Raw genomic sequence first — 10,406 nt, 5'->3', positions numbered from 1 at the left:
AGGGAAAGGTTTTCCTTGCTGAAATTACTTGCTTCCATGAGAATGCTGGACTGAGCTTAGATGGGACTTCTGAGATCCAAGAAACACCATGCAGCTTGACAGTAATATTAGAGTGACTGTTGGGTGATTTAAATTTTTTTGGCATTAAACATCCCTTGGTGAAATATGAAGTAAAGAGTGATGGTAACAAGATTGCCATATTTTTAATAGACTTTTAAGCACTTTCAGTTTAGAAATATTAAAAGAGTTCTTGGCTGAGCTCCAAATCTTAATAATTTGTAGGAAAATCTCTTCCAATGCTGGGAAACAAGGATGCTTTACAGCTGTCTTCTGCCAATGTTAGAGCTCTCCAACTTCCATTGTGACTTGGTTTAAAGTCTGCACACATGGTGTTTGACAAAACATTTTTTTTATTGAGTTGCTGTTGATATTGCTTAAGTGCATTAATTAGAATAAAATTGTAACTATACATACAAAAAAATAAAGACATTGTTATCCAATTTAAGCCATAAAAAGAAAGTTTGGGGTTTGAATTTAAAAATCATTATAGATGAATGTTTCTCTTCAGACTACTCACTTTTTAGGGAAGACTTTGTAAATAATTCTCATTATATGCAGGGAAATGTAAACCCAAAATTTCTTTATTGCCCTTCAAGTGGGTATTTTCATGCTGGGTATTGAAGACAAAAGCCATAATCTTGCTCTATACAAAAAAAAAAATTAGAAATTTTAGCTCTGAAGAGTTTCCAGGGTTAATTTGTATTCTTGCTTTATTTACACTTCATAGACCGAGTTGGCATAACCTATCCTACAAGGCAGAAGCTGATGTGAAGTAAAAAAATATTGTCCAAAGAAACACTTGCAAGAATTAAGTCTTTCCATTTAGTTGGGGATTTTGAAGTATAGAATAAAAGAACCCAAATCAAACAACAGTGAACACAGACCAAAAAAAAACCAACACCAACTGCAAAACCAAAACAATAACAGAGAAAAACAGCTCATCAAATTCCACTTTTATAAAAATCTTCACAAAGGGAGAGTAGAGACCATCTTTGTTAAAAAATCAGAACTCAGTTTAAATTTTAATGCCCAACTGGGTTGGACTTGGATACACAGTCAAAGGGATGATTGAAAATTGGCCAAGCAAACTTCAGCTCGCTTTCAGCTGGGTAGTTTAGGTATGGCTTTTAGCATCAGTAAAACAGCATGGAGTTTAGGCTACCGAATAATCTCTTCTGTAGCTGAATTGGAGGATTTAAGCCATGCAGGAGGTTTCAGTCACCCCTTGGAGTGCAGTGTGTGTGGATGCTTCTGGCTGCCTGGAACTCCAGCTGGAGTGCAAATCTTGGGAGAGGCTGAAGCACATCCAGCTGTGTGACTGGTGCATCTCTCAATGCTGCTGGCTGGCTGCCTGCCTGCCTGAAAACAGGCACATTGGCCTAGGGATAGGAGTGTAGAATTAGGGAGTGGAGAATGGGAGTGTAGATCTGGCCACACTGCTTGGCTCAGCCCTTTGGTCCATTAAGGCAAAACGAGTGAATTGGGTTGTGATTGGTGTTGTGTGCTCATACTTACTGCTCCAGCATTCAGAGTTCTGATGCAATCTATGCCTTAGGGTTTCCCCTACATTTCTTCAGTTTTGCAGTAATGTTTGCAGTAAATCTTTGCCTACTTGTCAGGCACCAGGTGAAGGCAGGTCATGTTGGAAGAGAAGGTAAAACTGTATCCAGTTGTGGCAACAAGCCAGTGCCCTTATTGGAAAGGTACAGTCTCGCTATGTGTGAGCCAAGTGAGCACAGTGGATTTGGGGACACCAGCGAGATTCAGCCAATAGTCTAAATTGCCTGGTGAGTCTGTAATGGTAAGAGACGTCCAAGGTAAGGGAAGGCAGGCCTGTGAGTTTGAGTCAACAGAATAAATGGCCAGGATGGACTTGACTGCAGTGTGGCTGTACCACATTCCAGACAGGGCACAGAGGCAAGCCTGGCTAAAACAAGGAGTGAGTGACTCTTCTGAGGCTTTCTCTAGCTTTTTATTGAAGAGCTATCTTCAAGACTGGTTGAGATCTCCCAAATAGTGCTATCAATAACTGAAACAGTACCGGAGAACTGGCCTCAAGCACAGCCAGCCAAATTCCTGGCAGGAGGGAGGCAGCTTTTGTTCTGAACACCTTCATATAGTTCTACAAAACTCTTGGATAGTAGACTAATAAAGAGCATAGTTTAAGTGGATAGGCTTTCTGTAGTAATAATTTTGTCTTGAATTCAGAACAACCTAGGTACTGCCCTAAAACTTGGATTTCAGTCAAGGCCAAAGATACAAAAACTGTGCAGGGCTTCCTTCCAACTCCTGCTCTTCAAAAATTTTCCTTTGCATTTTTTTACTCATATCAATGGAATTACACAGAGTGAATGTTCTGATTTGACTTGTAATGGAAGCTATGTTATTGTTGCTTCTGGCTGAAAGGAGGAGCAGAGCAAATAAAAGCTTTGAAAACATGAAAGGTATGAAGAGTTTCTCACCTTGGAGCTGAAAATAGAAATGAATATATTGGCAAGTATTACTGTGACTATATGCTATGATAGAATTTGTCAATGTACTGGATCATGACAGCATCCCATTTGAATGAAACAGTAGCAGATGTGATTTTAAGAGAAGCTATTTTATAATGTTCAATATTGGAATGATATTTTTACATTGTTTTGATATACTTCCTGACCTCTTAAAAAAAAAACACTTTCTGCACTGAAAAGCAATAAGTACTTTTCTGCATAGATGTTGCACAAGTCATCTGTATAAAAAAGTTTCCTGTAAGTGAGTTTATAAGGCAGCAGTCGCTTTCATGGTAAATGGGGTGTGATGGAGGAGAAAGAAAAACAGCCTAAGTAAGGATTTTTTGCAAATGAAATGTTTAATTGTTTAACACAATAGGTTAGCTAAGGAGAAAAGGAAGAAATTAGGAAAAATCTTGTATTTGTATTTCTGAAGAAAGTCAGTGAGCATAGCCTTGTCACAGTTCTGCTGTGTAATGGCATATAGGCAAATCAACCTATATAAATGCTTTCTAATGTGGTAGTCTGTGGATACAAGTTTGTATTAAACACTGGTTGCTTTTGTTCCTAGAATAACAAAAAGTGTTGTGATAGGTTCTTCAAGAAGATCAATAATCCAGCCTGGCCATGTATATTTCATTTCACTTCACTGTTTAATGCTGGTAAATGGGCCAGTTCTAGAACCTTCTTCTGGCTCAAATATGTTTCCATGTTGTGAGGTATCCAAATTTGATAGTCTGCCTTTTGTTTTTTGAGGGGCTATATTCAAAAGGTGCTGAGATAAATAATGCCCTCTTTATCATCCCTTGTCTTTGTTTTGGGAAAATAGTCAAAGGATTCAGGGCTGAAGATGAGTCTGTGATCGATATCAGTGTACTTAGTAAAGACTTATAATGAATAACTGAAATTGTTTGAGTTGATCTTAAAGGTTTTTTCCAGCCTAAATGATTGTATGAAACCTGATTTGTCCTACATTCTTCTCATACTGGTTGTGGTTCTGCAATTATTTGACACTCCTAATAATCTTGGTGTTTTACAGGATTTCTTCACTTATTCTTTAAGGTCATTTTGTCTTCCTGTGGAAGTTAATATTGCTGTCATGGTGGCAGTTGTAACAGTATCTGACAAAAAAATGGATGTGAATATAGGTTTACTTGGTATATTTTGTGGTATAATCAGTACCCTGTAGAAGCCACCCCCTCTATACTCTGTTCTTGTCACAACTCTCATGACAGTAATCTAAACTGGAACAGCTTTGGCTTTATTCTTGAAAAGGGACTTCTGGAATAGAAGGGCATGAAGATGGCTCAAGGCCATATTTTCAGATCCAATTTTGCTTTTCTTTATGAGTCAAGTGCAATTTGTTTGTAAAACAAATTTTAGTTGGCATAATTACTGACAGTTTCTTTCCTTTCTATGCAGTTGTGCATTCATATGTGGTTGCCACTAAAGCGGATGACGTGCGGTGGGTTTTGTTCTGTGTTCTTAGCCTGCTGTATCGAATAAAAGAATTGTGCTTGAAAGTACAATGTTTGCTTTTTTTCTCATGAGTTTTCAGTCCTCTTTTCCTTAGGTTTTTACAAAAACCTACTTGCTGATTAAATAGTAGAGTCAGCTGCTATCTGCTTTTTGTCAATTGAACTAGAAGTTTTATTTCCCCTTCTTCTTGGCTAGCATATTGTTGCACTTTAATTTTTCTCTAAATTCTCCCCTGATCTTAAGTGCAGTGAAAGAGGTAACAGCTGGGGTAAAGCTTTGATAACAACAGCTCAAGTGCTAATGACTTCTAGGAGAGTATGTACCTTCACAGTTGGGCAAGCAACAAATAAGAAAAATATTTTAGATTCCAGCTGATTAGCTGACAGATGCTAACTCATCTGTTTTTTGGTATCTTTTTGTTAAAAGCAGATGCTTGAATAGTTTTGGAAGGTGTTTAGAGAGCTATAGTATGATGATGTCTTCTGTTGATAATTCTCTACTGAGTGAATTATCATTAAGTGTTATCACTAAGTGTTATCATTCTTTGGTGAGCTGTGTGAAGGCTTTTATAATACCTTACAGTGGCTCAATCTACCTTAAAAACACTCTTGTCCTTTGAATGGCCTTTGGTTGCAATAGCACATAATAACAGTCCTAGAACATTCAATAGAAAGAATGAGAGTAGACATCCCATGTGCCTCTTTGAGGAAGAAAAACAATAATGCCTATGCATTTTCCTGGTAAATAGTTTTAGCTCTCAAAACGTTTTGGGTGTTATCTCCAGCATTTTGATCCACTGACTTTAGAATTATTTAGTCACCTCCAGTGTTTTACAGCAGCCAGGACCTGAGAGCCGCAGCGATTCTCCTCCTGCTGGCCTCTATGAGTGGAATGTAGATCAACAGAATCAAGTCTTTGTAGACCATAAAAATATTTACAAATGTGGAAAGAAGAGATGACTGGTGCAAGAAGGAGGTGGTGCACTTGGTTCAGTGCTGATTTACTTTTTTTTTTTAGGTGATTTACTAAAGTGTCACTTAAGTAGCTGCGCTGGTGTGACTGAAGTTATCTACCTCCTTTCAGTTTATTAAGTTACCCCTGCTTTTGAATAAAACTGAGCTGTTGGCAAGTGGTTTATGCTGGTTTAAAAATAATTTTTACAAGCATGAGTAAGTGTTCTGCTGCCCCTGGCAAGTATAGATAAGTGTAGTTTTTTTTTCCTTTATACAGTAGGCTGTCTGCATTTTTAACTGTCAGAAGGTGACACTGTTCTTGCTTGAAATTCATTATTTGTTATTGTGTTCTTTACATTTTTGCAAGTGAAATTCTTTCTTGAAGATATTTTAGTGTTAAGGTTCAGGTCAGTAATCATCTATTCTAGGTGCACAAAACAGTGAAAACACAGCATGCCTTTCGCAGATCCCAGTGGTTTTGGAAAATTCCATGGGTTTTCTTAATACTGGCATTACAGACCCTGTCTAGACATCCTCCCTTCATGGGTATGTATGACACAACTGTGAGAACCAATCATGGAGATTAGGATGGAAAACCATTATTTTGCATGGCTTCCTTGAAAATTGTGTAGTTGTTAATGGATGTGTCTTAAACCTTGGGGTGACAAGTTTTGTTGGCCATGGAATACCAGGGATGAAGGAAGGGAGACAGAAAGCAACTGGGTACATGGCAGGCAAAGAGTGAGGGAAATCAACACAGAAATAAATGTAATTCAGAACAATAATTCTTTAAAAGAAGTATCAGCGCATTCTTTGCCAAAGAAAATATAGAATACAGAATACAGAATGAGGAGGGGAGTGGGGGAGGTGGACAAAGCTAGAGAAGAATGAAGAAAAAGGGACAGTAGTATTAACTGTGTAAAGGAAGACTAAAATGTGATAGGAAAGGTGGCAGTAGCTAAGGCCAGTGAGAGATTTCTTTGTGTGTCAGTAAGACCTGTACAGCTGACGAGTCTCTTTGGGATCAGGTGTGTGCAGCCTGCATGCTTTGCTGACTCCAGCCCTTCCAGCAGCTCCCAAAAATTACTGCTGAAAAATTCTTTTTCAGCTGCAGCTCTAGAGATGAGTGAGGGAAATGATTCTCTTCTCTAACCATGCTATCATATTTCCATTTACCCAGTTCAAAATGAAAGGCTTTTGAAATAAAAGGCTTTTGAAATGTTCTCAGGATTGCAGTTTTCCAGACTTTCAACCACCTATTCCCAACCATTATAATTGTTTACAAAGCAAAGCTTTTATTGCTTCCTCCCACGTAAAGGAAGCAGTGATGGGACAAAGATTCATCCCTAGATGACAATATTTTTGTGATTCCAAAACAAACTTTCTAAAATTTATTTTTAAACCAAAAAAGGACATTTACTTCTCTGCAGTTGTTACTGTGTTGTTTTGAAAACCTTTTCTCAGATGTGACATTAGAACTGAATCTGACAGTTTGTGCTAGTAACCTCATAAGATACAGATCATAAAACTTTAATTTTCTACTTTTGTGTATTACAAGGCCAGGTTCTTTAATTTTACTTGTTTTCCTATGAAATATTGGATTCCCATATTCTTTCTTAATGGCACCTTATTCTCAATTCTTGCATTCTCTTTTGAGTGGAAGAATATGGCTGAGAGAGAACAGGTAAGACTTCTTCCTATGGTTTAAAAAGGCAGATTAAACCTTCAAGGCAGGTGTTATGTTGACAGTGTGGTAGTAGCCAGAGCTTTGAATTTGGTGCTTGCTGCAGGATACTAAACTAGGTCCTTGTTAGTAAACAAGCATGCATGCCGCTACTTGTCTTTGTATGGATTAAAAAAATATATAATCTTTATGTAGCAGGCTGCAGCATCTCCAACCTGACCTGCCTGTATGTAAAGCAGGTCAGGTAAAATTAGTAACCTACTTGCTGTGGTGAGGTTTTCTTATAGAATCACAGAATGGTTTGGGTTGGAAGGGACCTTAAACACCATCTAGTTCCAACCCCACTGCCATGGAGAGGGACACCTTCTACTAGGTTGCTCAAAGCCCTGTCCAACTTGGCCTGGAGCACTTCCAAGGCATCCACAACTTCTCTGGACAACAGAGATATGTTGCAATATAGAAAGAAGCAAAGTAAACTGGCTCATCTTTAGGGTGCAGCAGTGAGATGCAGTGAGTATCTTTAAAAATAGTTTGAATATTCTTCATCATGTACAGAGTTGATAATCTTAGGGCCTTTTCGCTGACAATAGGTCACCTGCTGGTGTAACACCTCTTGCTGTGCCTAGTCAGGACTGCTGCTGGTGGCCAGTATTAGCTGCTCCTTATTGTTCCAGCAGAACATTTTGCCATTTGTGTGGATAATATCCATGTGACTGAAGTCATTCAGGCTCAAAATAAAGCTTCAATTCAAAGCCTTAAACACCAAGCTGCAATTGCATGAGGTTCCACTGGGTTAGATTTGGCCATCCTAGAACACTGTCAGATGTTTAATGTGTAAGCTTACTGTTTTTGTAAAAAATCTTTATTAAGTGTTAAAGAAGGAAAGAAAGAGGAAAACAAAAAGGAGGGGGAAGCTTTAATGTTTTGCAGTAAAATATTTTTAAGACAAAAATTTAAGCTAGTGGGACTAAGGTTAAGAAAACAAAGGATTTAATGTAGTGAGTTGAGAGTTTCAATATCTTAATATATAATTGTATTTAGTATTGCATTTTGTAGTATTTTGTACCCAAAAGAGTACTCGTGCCTCAGTGAACATAATCCTTTTGTTTTTGCTTCTTGGAATTATGTTCATAGAAGCGTAGAACTGACAACCTGGAATACAAGACAAAACTGTGATTTTATTACATTTGGTGCCAAAATCACAGAAATTATTTGGGAGAATTTTAGCAAAGTTTTACCAGTTTTACATTGAGAAGTATTCTAATGCTGTCACTTTAGGGTGAGTTTTATGTAGATTTTATTTTTGCATTAATGATTAAATTCCTGCATTACCTACACTGAAGCTTCATCAGGGAATATTAATGGTCCATTTAGTGGCACTGCAATGTGTTTTCTGTACAGAGATGCCTTAGGTGGCCAAAGTCCCATAGGTCGTAGGTCTAGGTAGCTATTTAAAGATATGGGAATAAAGCTGTTGCAAATAGAGTGGGTTTTGCTTGTTTTAGCAAATAGCTGCGGGTTTTGCTTGTTTTAAAGCTTGTTTGTGTTCGCATCTCACAGGACATTCTACTCGTTGATCTTAGTAGCAGGGCCTGGTGGGAGCAGAGAAGCAATAAATCTCCACCATGAAATAAAATTTTCTCAATCTGGCTTTTAAAAAAATAAATTAATCAATTTGTAATTTAATAAAAATAACAATAACAGAATAATAATGTTGAAAGGACAATAACAGGTCTTGCCCTCTCCTGATTTTGCTGGGCTTTGGCATCTTGCATTTGAAGTGTCACCTATCTCCCTGCACACCTGCTCTTATCTAGATGATATTTTATATGAGGGATTTCAAAGGTCCAGAACAATTTACATTGAAGATAACATCGTTGATACTGATGTAACAGGAAGTGTTGATGCTGCACCTGTGTAGGGAGAATGGTAAGGGGGCACAGTATTCCCCAGTGAGTTGCAGCTGGGGCTAATTAAGAACAAGTGGCATATACACCTGTAAGCAATTAAGTACAAGGACCATAAAAGGGTGGAGTCAGCCAAAGAGTCAGAGTAAGGGCCAGATGAAGACTGCAATCAGAGCTGCATGGCTGTTGAGAAGGCTGCCCAGGAGAAGGCTGCCCAGGAGAAGGCTGCCCAGGAGAAGGCTGCCCAGGAGAAGGCTGCCCAGGAGAAGGCTGCCCAGGAGAAGGCTGCCCAGGAGAAGGCTGCCCAGGAGAAGGCTGCCCAGGAGAAGGCTGCCCAGGAGAAGGCTGCCCAGGAGAAGGCTGCCCAGGAGAAGGCTGCCCAGGAGAAGGCTGCCCAGGAGAAGGCTGCCCAGGAGAAGGCTGCCCAGGAGAAGGCTGAGAGGGAACCGCCTGCCGCAAAGACCAGGAACCCCAGGAGAGAAGAGAAGAATCCCGGGACCCTAGGAGAGGGTGAGGACCAGAAGAGTCCCTGGAGAATCCTAAGAGGATGGACTCTGTTGTTATCAGAAGAAGATGGACCCCAGGAGAGGGTTGAGAAGCTTTGGACATGCCAGGGCTCTGTGGCAGTCTGGCAGCAATATCCTTCATTGGATCGCTGCTGGATTAGCTGCAGATGCTCCTGGCTGGGTGCATCAGGAAAAGCCCCTGGAGGGGATGGACTCTGTAGTTGTAATGTTCACTGTAATGTATAAGTATGGTTGTAATGTTTACTGTAATGTATAAGTATTAGTGTAAAGTGTTTAGGGCTACTGTGACCCACTGGGACGGAGTGGGGGAGGCGGCGTTGGTGAAGCTGAGAGTGGCCGGTGGAAGCCACAAAGAGGTCTAGACCTGATTATCTCAGTCAAGACACCCTGGAATAGGTGAGCCACCAACAAGTAATAATTATGGGACATTTGAGGGATTTGTTTTGGGACATTTGAGGTGTTTACTTCAAGTTATGACTGCCTTGAGTAGTAGAGATAGATGCTGGTGTAATGTAACTGGTATAATGTATTACTGTAATGCATAAGTATAGTTGTATAATATGTTACTGTATATCTATAAGTATTGTTGTGTAATGTATTACTGTATATGTATGAGAATTGTTGTAAATGCGTTTAACACAACACACCTGTTGGTATTGTGATTTCAAAACAAAACAAAACAAAAAAGACCCAAAAACAACAACAAAAAAGTACAAAGCTCTCTACTTGTGTTCATTCTTGATAGCTGGGTTTATGCTGGTGCATCTTTCTGTAAGTTTTTTCATATCCAGGTGAATAGATGATGCTTTTGCCCTTCAGTCTTTTATTACTTTGCTTCTTCCCCTGTCAATTCAAAGACTGTAATTGAACTGAAAAAATGTTTATTTCTATGCTGCATGTGATGTTGAATAAGATTCCAGTGACTTGCCTGGTTCAGAATTCTAAGCCACAGCTTCATGAGGTCCAGTCTATTGCTCAATTTAAAAATAAGTGTTATATATGAAATATTTTATATTAATTTGGTCTTTTGATAATTTTTAGTTCAAAATTCAGACTAATAGCTGAATTCCAATACTGCACATTCCAGAAATTGCTTTCTTGCTGTCTTTATTAACTGCTTAGTGAACAAAATTGCATAGTAAACTGTAGAGTTGTTAAAAATAACACAAATAGGTTTTAGTTACTGAAGTTCTCACAGTATTTAAGAATAAACTTGAGAAATAATTAGGTTCATTTTAAAATGGAGGCAATTTTTGCCACATCACAGTATGATTTAGGCATCGTACTGAGCTGACTCAGCAGAT

At 38.8% G+C, this 10,406-nt stretch overlaps 1 protein-coding gene across 1 annotated transcript in view; it reads left to right on the top strand.

The window, feature by feature from the left end:
• Nucleotides 1–10,406, top strand: part of ENPP1 (ectonucleotide pyrophosphatase/phosphodiesterase 1) — a gene marked incomplete at its 5' end in the record, with an annotated part of 55,135 nt that overhangs the window by 6,104 nt on the left and 38,625 nt on the right. The window lies entirely within an intron of this gene.

This window comes from Geospiza fortis, unplaced genomic scaffold (genome assembly GCF_000277835.1).
Source record: "Geospiza fortis unplaced genomic scaffold, GeoFor_1.0 scaffold217, whole genome shotgun sequence".
Lineage (NCBI taxonomy): Eukaryota > Metazoa > Chordata > Aves > Passeriformes > Thraupidae > Geospiza > Geospiza fortis.
Note: the sequence above shows the minus strand (reverse complement) of the source record. Positions and strands in the feature narration are given on the sequence as shown.